General features: G+C 33.8%; 1 protein-coding gene across 5 annotated transcripts in view; it reads left to right on the forward strand.

Annotated features, from left to right (window-relative positions):
• FOXP2 (forkhead box P2) overlaps nt 1–12,974 on the forward strand; it is a 355,837-nt gene that overhangs the window by 56,527 nt on the left and 286,336 nt on the right. The gene's annotated exons all lie outside the window — the stretch shown is intronic.

The following is a 12,974-nucleotide window of genomic DNA, read 5'->3' on the forward strand; positions in this document are numbered from 1 at the left end:
TTTCCAAATATATTGAGGAACAAATATTAAGAAGCTTCCAAAAATAGAGAAAGTAATAGCAATACTAAAAAGCATTTAAATCCAATGAAAATAAATCCAAAACAAAACTCAAGGCCACCTTTTCAAACTCAGTTGAATGGCAAAACAATCTAAACTGTTTGAAACATACTATCAGCTTTGCTCATCTGTGACATATGGCTTAAGTAATTTGATACTAAAAAAAGGAATGTGTTGTTAATATAGTAATACAGATATGGTTTTATATATATAAATTAGAATTGATGGATAAAATCTTGTTGCTTGTATTTCAATATACTTTTTAAAACTACCATTGTAAGAATTTTTGTAATTATATATGCCCTTGGGAGTATGTTACTCATGTAGACATCTGGCATGAATTGCCAGGCAAGGGGGGACGGGGTTGAGTGTAGTGTGAGAACCATCCCTTGTCTAATTTTCAACTCAAATTAAATTATTTAAGAGACAATTATTGTAGTGGTATTTTAAATCGTATTTCAAAGTGTTTCCAATTAGTTACAATTGCTTAACTGTGATTAATTATCTTGACTGTTTCATTTATCTGCATTTTTAGTAAACTTCTGGTATTTTTCTAATTGTTTGACTCTTCCAAAGGTTCAAATACACTATTTGAGTTATATCTATTGCTTTGTAACTAACCATGCTAAAGTTAATAGCTTAAAGTAACAATAATTTATTTCTCATTTTGGGGTTGGGGAAGGGTCAAGGGACCTGGAAAGTATTGTCCTAAGCAAAACAAGCCAGGCAGCGAAAGACAAATATGACATGATCTCACTTATTTGTGTGTAATATAACGAACATAACAGTCTGAGGAATGGGGTAGTCCCAGAGACATGGAAGTGGGGTACAGACTGACAATCCCCTGAAGAGGGGGTGGGGGAAGAGATAAACCACAGAGCTTATATGTATGTATGAACAATGGACGTGGACAACAAAGGTGGGGACAGGGTGGGAAGGGAGAGGGAGGGGAATCAGTGGGTGAAAAAGGGGAAACATCTGTAACAAAAATAAATTAATTAAAAGAAAGAAAGAAAGAAAGAAAGAAAGAAAGAAAGAAAGAAAGAAAGAAAGAAAGGAAGGAAAAGAAAAGAAAAGAAAAGAAAAGAAAAGAAAAGAAAAGAAAAGAAAAGAAAAGAAAAGAAAAGAAAAGAAAAGAAAAGAAAAGAAAAGAAAAGAAAAGAAAAGAAAAGAAAAGAAAATTAACTAGCTAGAAGCCTCCAGGAAAAAGCCAAACATTGTGTCAGGCCCTGGGCATCTAAATAAAATAAGGAAGAGTCATATCACTAAAGGAACTTATAAGGTTACTTATCTTTAGTGAGTTAGATTCCTTTAGTTAAATTTATCTGTCAAATTAATCTTCATAAGCCTTTACTTAAAAACTTGATGTTTTCTAGAGCTTATGAAACAATTTAAAATATGAATGACCCAGTAGTTAGCCTAACTGGACTATAATTCCCTAGTTTCTGTGTTTTAAGCAAATGCACATTTGTCTTATTTTGGTTATCAAATTCACTGAAAATGTGTTATCTGACACTTTAGAGAAACTGGGGTAACCAGTTGGGATGTGGTGAACAGGTAAGAATGTTGACAGAAATATGTCACTGGGTCTTAGCTTTTCACATACTGATTATGTAATCTTGGGGAAATCATATGATCTTTCTTGGTCTCAATGTCTTCAAATTTGTTTAGGTGAGAATTTTGGACTAGATGATTTTCATATGATATGAAAAACACCAGTTGCCTACATTAAGTGTTAAGCATTATTTCCTTCATTTTTTTCTTAGTTTTTTCATAAATGAAAAGAAAGCAAACGATTTGTACATATGAAATAGCTTTAGCGGCAGCCAAAAACTGTATTAGAGAGATAATAAAAGGGCTTTATATAGTTCTAGAATCTCGATGAGAGAAAAGAGTGTGGGAGGGTGAAAGTGGATGCTTGGGAATTACTTTTTACCCTGGAGATTTTGATTTGTAGTGCATTACCCCAACCTTTACCACCCTTTCTTCCTTGTGTCTGTCTAAACAAGCTGCAGTTATCTGTGAGAATGTATCATCTAATTTTACTTGTGTCAGATTTGGGAAAAGGGGAAAAAAAAGGATAAAAAAACAACAAGTTTCCCTTAGCACTTTATTTATTAAAGGTTTCATATAGCCTTTCTGCTATTGCTTAGGTTCCCTACAAATGCTAATGTATAATCATTCCTATCTTTGACTTTTTTTTTTTTTTTTTTTGGTGCGTACCCTTAGCGGGAACAGAACCCAGGACTCTCTGGTCCACAGGCCAATGCTCCAGCTGCTGAGCCAAACCAACCAGGGCTATCTTTAAATTTTTAAAATGGTGCTACTTAATGATTTAATCAGCCTGAATTTGCCTTAAAAAACCAAAAGTATAGATTTTTCTTTTATTTACTTTGAATGTTTTAAACTTGATTTATCTGTTTCCATTGTATATTTATATTTGGCCTTTGAGAACAATGGCTTTTTGGTTGTCTGATCACAATAAGGTTTACTCTGTTGTATTTCGTGAACCCTCATAGTTTTGCTTTTAATTTGTGGATCATTAACTAACCCTTATTTCTGACATATTAATTATTAACCCTCCTTTCTGACATATTAACCATTAACCCTTATTTCTGACATATTTATTAATATAGTTGGCCATGCTTGTGTCCTACTTGTGTGTGTTAACTTTCTGAGGTCGAATCTTCTTTTTATTTCGGTATTTTTATTTTTTTGAGAACCAAGATTACTATTTGTCTAAAACTCTAGGCTATTTGCTTTACTATGATTTGTATTATACCTTAAGAGTACCTTCTGTGTGTGTGTATATATATAACTCAGGTTAATTTTTGAATTTCAAAGCTCTCCTATGGCATTATCCTGTACTTTGCCATTTTCCATTTCCTATCTCTCTTGCATCCTTCTTTTCTTTTCTTCTTTTTTTTTTTTAATCCCCACTTGAGGATTTTTTTTTTTTCATTTTTATCTTCAGATAGAGTGGGGGAGAGAGAGAGAGAGAGAAATATCGACGTGAGAGAGACACATCAATTGGGCTCCCACAAGACCCCTACCAGGGCAAGGGACTGAACCATAACCAGGATACATGCCCTTGACTAGAATTGAACCCCTGTCTCTTTGGTCCGTGGGCTATCGCTCTACCACTAAGCCAAACTGACCAGGGCCTTCCTTCTTTTCTTTCCTCATTCCCTCTTCCCTATTCCTTCTTTTCCCTTCCCTTTAAGTTATCCAGCAATACTGCAAGTTTCTTTGCTAGATATTTTTTTCAATCTTTTTTATAAAGTCTTTTAACTTTCTCCCTCCATTTTATTAATATTATTTTAGCCAGTTTCCTTTAGATTCTTCCCAGACCTATTAAAAATAGTTTCCAGCTCAGAAAACAAGTTACCAGCTTCTCAGAGGTTAGCTATGGTTCCTATTTGTACATGTCAGGATCATGGAAGAGAACAAACCTTAGAAGACAGAAAAAGAATTAGTGTGGGGACACCTATTTTCAACACAATGTCTTTTTTACTTTCTCATCCTTAAGCTGATAGCTTCCTTTTGAGTTGAACTCAGACGTATGCATTCCAAGATGATTATCATAGCTTTCTCTGTAATAGTAACTGATTGTCAGATACTACTAAAATGTATTACTTGAGTAGGCTTTGCTGTAAATATATTGGTAATTTAGATTAATTATTATCTCTGGGTCCTGTGATCTGAAGCATTATAATCTGTTTACATTTATTAGTTGTCTTTTTTAAATCAATTGTTGTGAGAACAAATCAACACATTCAATTATAACTTGCTAGTAATTTATTCACGATGTAATAGTATATGCATTATTGCTAATATTATTACCTCCTAATTTCAGTGGCTAGCATATGTAAAAATTTCATAAGCTAAAACTCTATTGAATAAAGCAATTTAGGTATCACATTTTGAATATCTAGATCAGTGCTTTCAAATACAGTGATACCTCGGTTCTTGAACGCCTCGGATTTCGACCAAATCGGTATTCGACCAGGAGATTCGAGAAACTTTTGTCTTGGAATCCGAACAAATATTTGGAACTCGAACTTCCGAGATGAGCCGAGTTGAGCCGAATGGCGTTCATTCGGCCCAGCGCGCCTTGCTTGCGTCATCAGTGTGAGTGCAGAGAGAGAGTCACGCTTTGTGGAGAGAGTCACGCTTTACACTGAATTTAACCCTTAGACATACTGTACACTTTTATTTCTTGTTGAGACTTATGTTTTTCTACATATTATATACAAATTAGGCCAGTAAATAGGCATTTTCTGGGGCTTGGAACGAATTAATCCAGTTTCCATTATTTCCTATTGTTTCATTGCTTTGGTTCTCGAACAATTTGGTTCTCGACCGTCCTCCTGGAACGAATTATGTTCGAGAACCGAGGTATCACTGTAAATATTTCTGTAATGACAGAAATATTTTATACTATGGTGCCCAATGCAATCACCACATACGACTACTGAGCACTTAAAAGTGGCCAGTGCCACTGAGGAACAAACATTCAGTTGAATGTTTCAGTATGTTTAATATTAAGGAACTTGCATTTAAATAGCTACATGTGGCTAGTGGCTACCATATTGGACAGTACAGATCTAAAACCTTTTAAAAATATATTTCATTATAAGTGATGCAACATTTAAATAGAAATATATGATCAATTTATTATGCTCATTTTATTAAAAATTTTACTTGATTTATATTTTTTTAAGTGAAAAGACAAATTAGAATATTTAATGCAATCAGTGCTGGTGACTTAGGCAGCTTGTTGAGGAGAGAAGTTAGCTCCCTCTTATTATCTCTGTTATGGCTCTCCTACAGACCACTACATTTCTGTGAGCATGAAGTCTAAGTAAAAATACAGTATGCATGTTGCAAATGTAGTTTCAATACAAATTTCCTTATGCTCAGAATAAGAAAAAACAAGAAAATTCTAAATATGCTGCATGAGACTTAATCATTTACTAAGAAAGACAACCGATTTGTTTAGCTTTTATTTTGACTATATTTTAAATCAAGAATAATTTTGGGGTTGAAAAATACTAAATAAACACCATTATAAAAGAATTAGAATACACATTGGGGAAAGGATTGTTAAAATGTAGCTCCATGCTCCCAAACGGGAATGAACAAATTTTATCTCTCTGTAAGTTAATAAGGTTTGGAAACATAGGTTTTGAATTGCTATCTAGACCTTATTAAATATGGAGAATGGAAATTTTCCCAGAGAATAGTCCAAAGGGTGAATATGTAGAATCCCATTTAAAGAGGAAGGAGAAAAAGAGACAGAAAAAGGTAGGTGAGTTCTCAAAGCTATAAATTGACTAGAACAAATTACCGAAAAGACGATTTTTGAGTTCTAAAAACAAATCAATCATCACTAGAAGAACCAGAAGTTCATAGAGAACAACTCTTGTCCAACTAATAGCATTGTCTTTTTTGACAGAGAAAAAGAAAAAAATGCGGTAGATACCTTATATCTAAAGCATTTGACAAGATTTCCCATAATAGCTCAAAATAAGATAAATAAATAGGGAGTAGAAAAGAAATTCAGTTGAGTAGATCATAACTAGTTGAACAGACAGTCCCAAAGAGTAGTGATTAGCTGAAAAGTGGGCTCTGTTTGTGTGATAAAAAAACCTCTGTCTTTAGCCCTTTTTTTCTCTCACTTGGTTTAATTAGTGAACAAGCTCTTTTCCATAAGAGCCAATTCAAGAAAAAAAGAAAAATAATCATAGGCTACAATATCAATGGAAAATTTTCTCTTTCTACCCACAAACATATGTAAATATATATACCTCTTTTTTTCCCCATTTTGTTTTCACCTTTCAATTAAATTGATTTCCTTTTAATTTCTAGTGGTTTTATGCTCATTTCTGCATTAACATGATCTCATTATGGCCATCACAGTCTTGATTATATATGACCTTTCAAATGAAGTATCTTCTTCTACTAAAATGTCTTTTTGTAAATCCATAAGCAGACTTCCTGGAAATAACTACTGTTAACATTTTGGGATATAACTTTTTTTCTACAAAGTTGGCACTACAATGTGTATATTTTCTTACAGATCATTTTTTAATGAAGGTGTTACACAGTAAAATTTATCCTTTTTACTATGCATGTCTATGATTTTGATAAATACCTATAGTCTTATAGCCACTACTATAATCACAAATAGTTCTATCACGCCCCCAAATTTCCTTATGACCCTTTGTAGCCAGCCCCTTATCCACCCCCAGGTCTGCATTGTTTAAAAACCTATTTGTTTTCTTCTGTTGTTCTATGTGGCTTTTTTCAACAATCATCTTCCATGCCCAAGCCCTGCTAGAATTATATTACTTAAATATTCTTAATTTTTTTTTCTATGCTACCCAAATTTTAATGGTTAACATATATCATTATTAAAAATAAACCTGTTCCACAGCACTTGGATCCTGCCTTTAAAAATGTACAGATTATGCCCTGTCTGGTTCTGTTCAGTGGTTAGAGCATTGGCCTGCGGACCAAAAAGTCCCATGTTCAGTTCCGGACAAGGGCACGTACCTTGGTTGCAGTTCGTCCCCAGCCCTGATTGTGGTCATGCGGGTGGCAACCAATCGATGTGTTGCTCTCACATTAATCTTTCTCTCTCTTTCTCTCTCCCTTCCTCCCACTCTGTCTGAAGATAAATGTAAAAAAAAAAAATATCCTCAGGTGAGGATTAAAAATTGTACAGATTATAGTTGACTTGGTTAAACTAGAAGACAACTTAATTCCTTTAAGAAAAAAAAAAAAAAGCAGCTTTCCTTTTACAATTATATTGAGGATAGCAGAGTCACTAGTTCCATTCTAACCTTTTCTCACTACATTGGAGTTTCATGCCTAATTAACAAGTTTTAAGAGGGATTTAGACAAATTGGAAAGCATTCAAGTGATAGTGACCAGAATGGAAAGTCATCTGTTAGAGTGATTAGCCTATATTTTTTATTCTAAGGGACAGAATGAGGACTAATTAGGTCTAAGCCTCAAAGAGATGAAAGCAAGCTGAGTTCACAGAAGAATGTTTTAACAGCATTCCAAAATATGAGTTTTTGTCACTTTTGGTGTTCCAGCACGTCTTGAATATTCTATTAATGGACATTTGTGGAGCAGTTTTAAATGGCACAAAGATGGCTAGTTCTTTACAACCTTAGATTCAAATTTTCACAGCAAAGTCTTGCATAAGATTAGTGTTTAGGGGGAGGCAGGGTTTTGACACTTTATTACAAGTCCATCCCCCTGTCTTCCCCATTCTTCATGGCTGAGCTCTTTAATGGCTCCTGACTTAATGACAGTATTAGAAGAAGTAAGTACTTAGGGTTTTTCATAGTTACCACTTTCTCTCCCATCTTTTATGACCTCCTGCTAAGCCTGAGTAAGAACCATTCCTGATAGGCTGACCTAGGAAATGTTAGCTTTTAGAATTTCTAATAATGCCTAAATCATGTATATTGCAACTCTCATCTGATCTAGGACTTAACTGCTAGTGCACCATTGGGACTCCTATCCTCATTCCTAGGTCTCAGCTCACTTCCTTCTTGAGTCTCATGCTGATAACCTAGCCCCCAGTGGTTCCCAAACTGAAATTCCTCATATGTAGTCAGTTTATGTTACTAGAATTTTGCTGTAGACTTATTTCCTTAATTATCCTGTAAGTTTGTCCACTTGGCAAAATTGAGCCATTGCTTGCTCTTCCCGCTAATTTTCATGATGAATCTCTACCCTAGAGACTTCAGTCACCAGGAAACAATCAGGTGAGTAGATCAAGATAGCTGTGGACCAGCAGTATTCTAAGCACCAAATTTATCTTTGCTCAGAAGTTTAAGTATCAATAACTTCCCAGATTTTCTGTTACTATGCCTTCATACTTGTCAAGGCCTTATGCCACCTCAGCTTTGTCTTCAGACCTCACTTGAATCATTATTGGAGATTCCTGTCAATCTTTAAACTTTGATCTTTTGCCTTTTTAGATAAAACTTGTATAATAATACCCTAGATCTTTGCTGGTATTGATTCTGACGTAGTAGATGGCTTTAGTTGTGGGCCCTGCCTTGGATTTAAAAATTAGGTATTGCTGGAAAATCTTAAGATGGAACAGATATGTTGAAACTCCTTCAAAACACCAGTCAGATTCTTACTTCTTTCCATGTTAGATAGTTACCAGATAATGAGTTACTACTGTAGGTTTCAGAAATAATTCAACAAAAGCAAGAGATATTTGACATGAATTGCATTGACTCAAGTTTAACATTTTCTTTTTGCTTTTCCCAATTCAAAACATCACAAACAGTTCACTATTTTCCAAATATGCAAGAAAAATTTCAAAATTGAGATTATTGTTTTAATACCTGTGCACTAAACTTTGCACTACATGAAATCTGAGATTGTTATTGCTAACAAAGTCTGAGTGGTGACTGTCTAGCATCAGCAAGGAAGCTTACCACAGTGAGTTTATAGAGTTGAATTATGCAAAATTGCAGTTGGTTCTCTTTTCCGTAGATTTCATTCTTTTTTCCTGACAGTGCATATGTTTGGTGACCTTCACTGTTTATTTAGCTTCTGCATACATTCCTTAGGATTTGTTTTAGACGTGCTTTTTTTTTTTTTTTTTCCCATGGGGTTTTCTTATGTTTCTTATTATGATTGGCTACTACTTAGAAAGAGTAGTGGTGGTGGTCTGCTTTGGAACAGCAGTCAAAACAAATGTGATACTCATTTTGAATTCTGGCTTTGAGTTTACATATAAAAATATAAGCACCATTTATACAAGTATATTGCTTGAACGGAATTTATTTTCCATTCTCCAGTTGTACCTAAAGAAGTGCCAACAAATTCTCAAATTGTTTAAGAGTAAGCATCAGAAAGAAGTAAAGTGAAAAGTGGGGATAAGCCACAAACTTAATAATCAAACCTGAAATAAGGGGAACGAAGTCAAATATGGTTTACTTTCTATATATAATTTGGAGATATTTTAACTGAAAAGGGTTAAAGTTCTTTCTTATACCTTTTCCCTCCTTACTACCTTCCTTGGTTTTACTTGCAGTGTTGTTACAAAAGGATAATCATGTTTCATGCCCCTTGATAGCACATACTAGAGTATGAAAAGGATGGGAATAAGAAAATAAAGAAATAAAAAATTAGAAGAATCAAAAGGAATTTGTAAACAAAAGATATGTGTTTATTATTTACATTGTCATTAAAAAACATTAATAATAAGATATTAGAAAGCATTAACTTTTAGAGTGGGTTCATTTTGGAGGGCCTGTCTTGGATCTCCCCACTCTTGGCTTTCAGAACATTTTCACCTCCCTGTATTCTTCATATGACCTCTGGCTGTTTGTTTTCTGCCTCCTTTAATGGCTCCTCTTTTATGCCCATTTACTAAATGCTGCTTCTCCACCAGGGTACTGCCTTCAGTCTACTGTTATTCTATAGTGAAGAGCATATATACTCAGGTAACTTCATCTACCATCAAAATTTCAGCTGCCATGTATACATAAGTTAATAAGCTGAAGTTTTCTATTTCTAAGCTGTGATCTCTCCCCAGAGCTTCATTTTCATTTAATTATAGCTGTTTATGGGGTATCTTCCCTTAGTGGTAGTAGGCAATTTACACTGATCACTTATAAAATTGAACATTTATCCTTACCCTAAATTGTTTTTTCTCTAAAATCCGAGTTCTAGAAATAATCCTAAGAGTTGTCTTTGATTATTCAGCTACTCCAATGATTTTCCACACCCATCTAGGACAGTACCAAATTCTGGTACGTAGGTGTCTCCACTCCACTAGTTTGAACTAGTAATTGTCTTGTGAAAATTGTAGCAGTTTTATAACTGATCCCTCAGCTTCTGTTATTGATATTCTCAACTTTATATAAATATAAAATTTAGTTTGCTCAGGTTACTTCCTTGCTGAAGAAAATCTTCAGTTGTTCACGAGTACCTTCAGGATAAGATCCAAGCTATTTGATGCCAAGTTACTCACCTGACCTAGTGTCTCCAAGCTCCCTAACTCAGAACTTAATCTTGAGCAATCTTGTGTATAGTTCCCATATCACACAGTGCTCTTTGCTATAGTTTCTATTTTTGCTCATTCATCACCTACCATGCATAATTCCTCATTCTTTTAAAATCTCAAATAGTCTCTCAAACATTCTTTCAGAAAGAATTCCAAGCAATTCTCCCTAACCAAGTTAGATATCATTTCTGTTTGCTCCCACACAAAAAATACAATTTATGCTGTATTAAAATTAAATCTTTATATATCTGTCACTCTCAAACTACTGTGATCTTTTTAAAGGTGGATTATTCCTCTTTCAGTTTTCATCAGTAAACATAGAATCTGAGATGGAGTAAATGCTCAACAAATATTTCACCGACTTAATGAAAGAAATGGAGTAAATGAAGACTAAATATTTTGAAAATGGTCCTTTTTGCTTTTGTATTTTGTATATTGGAGTTTTGAATAAAGCTGTTATTTATCCCCAGTGCTCAGATTGCCTCTATCAGGTAACTGAGATGGCTATTTTGATTTGCATCTCTTCCCTTTGACACTATCATGCCCTGTGATCTGCTCCTATTCTACTGTGCCTGTCTGCCTGTTGGGTTGCCTGACTACAGACTCAAATGTCCTGAGTGTAAGGCTTAGAAAATCAGAGCTACCACTACATATTCCCTCTTCCCTCTTCTATGTTGCCTTTGGGGGGTGGGAAATATAGATATAGATATAGATATAGATATAGATATAGATATAGATATAGATATAGATATAGATATAGATATAGATATAGATGTGTGTGTGTGTATAAATTTGAAGCTATCAGTCAAGTTTTCAAAAGGAGAAAAAGGTCACTATGACAGAATGTACTATGTCATATGTAGAATTCCACCAGAATATATTGGATTATAAGAGTAAAGCTGACCAGTTGAAACATAAAAATGGAAAAATTGCTTCAGAGCTTTCTACACTTTCTGAGCAGTTCATCCTATTCTTGACTCTCTAGTCACCACAAAGCTCATTGCTGTTGACCTTCACATAGTGGTAAACTTAGAAATATATCTTAAAACAAAAGTAAAAAGTTTATATTTTAATTGAGATGCACAGAGTAAGGAAACATCATGACTGGAATATTTAAGCTCTATTTTTTTATCATAAAACATTAATCTCAATTTAATTTTACAAATTGGCATAAAGTGGTGATTTAAAATAAAGGAAGCAGTCTAGCTGGTGTGGCTCAGTGGTTGAGCATTGACCCAAGCCCGAGAGATCGCTGGTTTGATTCCATGTTCAGGATGTGGGCCTGAACCCCAGTGAGGAGCATGCAGGAGGTGGCCAATCGATGTTCTTTCTCATTAATGTTTCCATTTCTTTCTCCCTCTTCCTTCCTCTCTCTCTAAAATCAATAAAGGCAAGAAAAAAATTTTTTTAAATAAAGGAAGCAAATATTTTCTGATTGGGATGCATAAAGATTTTAAAAGTATGTACCTAGCTCCTTTCCTTAGAAGTTATTATATTCTAATTCGTAGACTAATTAATTATTTATCAAAGCTATGTACTGCTCTCGTGGTGAACAGGTTTGCTTATTTGTGCACTACCCAGTTGACTATCCTAGTGTTTGGGATATCAGTTGCTGAAAAGTTAATGGGTATCCAGGTTTATTGAGACCTGTAGTTTGCCTTCTCTATTTTATTTTATTTTACTTAGAAAGCTTTCCTTTCTTCATTTTATTATTTTTTTAATTTAATGTATTGGTGTGACAGTGGTTAATAAGATTATTTAGATTTCTAGTGTATGTTTTTATGATCCATGATCTGCATATTGCATTGTTTGTCCACCACCCAAAGTCAAATAATCTTTAGTCACCATATATTTGACCCTTTTTACTAACCCTCCATCTACCTTCCTAGTGGTAACCACCATACTGTTTTCTGTGTCTATGAGTTTTTGTTTCTTTTTCATATTTGTTCATTTATTTTAGATTTATATACCACATATTAGTGAAATCATATGATTTTTAACTTTTTCTGACAGACATATTTTACCAAGCATGATATTCTCAAAGTTCATCTATGTTGTTGCAAATGGAAGTAGTTCATCTTTCTTATGGGTTAGTAGTATTCTTTTATATATATGTACCACATTTTCATTATCTAATCAGCTACTGAAGGGCACTAGTTGTTTTTACATCTTGGCCACCATGAATCATGCTGCAATGCATATAGTGGTGCATGTGTCTTTGTGAATATTTTTCAATTTTTATTTGGGTAGATACCCACAAGAATGTTCGCTGGGTCATATGGTATTTCTCTTGTTAATTTTTTGAGAAGCCTCTATACCGTTTTCCAAAGTGGCTTCTTTATACTATATGCACAGAGAGTTAGGATATATCAAGCCCCTTAAACTGTTAAAATTGAAAAAATAAAATAATCCAACAAAAAAGTTGTAAGTGTATCCAATAACTTAGTAAATAACTTTATATGGAGTATTTAAATATAAGGTGACTTTGTAAAAAAGTTAATTGTTTCTGCCTTGTTTTACAAACTATTTAAAATGTGAGTTTGAAATTATACTACTATGCGATTCATAGATAGATATATACTTAGACTTAAAAAATTAGTTCTTATCAAATTTTAATTAGATAAGGTTTTCCTTTTTTTAATTCTCTAAGTTGTAATGTTCTTTTCTAAGTTGCAAATTGTTTTGAATTACCAATAAAATGTATTTCTATTTGTCTAGAGGGAAAGAAGTCATGTAAGTCTCCACAGGGATTCTCAATACTTGGTAATAGAAAAGTGGAAGAAAATAGAGAGGTAAATATGGAACACTCATTTCTCTCTATGACAGGAATTTTACTTGGTGCTTTATATTTATTTTATATTTAATT

Source organism: Molossus molossus, unplaced genomic scaffold, assembly GCF_014108415.1.
Source record: "Molossus molossus isolate mMolMol1 unplaced genomic scaffold, mMolMol1.p scaffold_m16_p_7, whole genome shotgun sequence".
Lineage (NCBI taxonomy): Eukaryota > Metazoa > Chordata > Mammalia > Chiroptera > Molossidae > Molossus > Molossus molossus.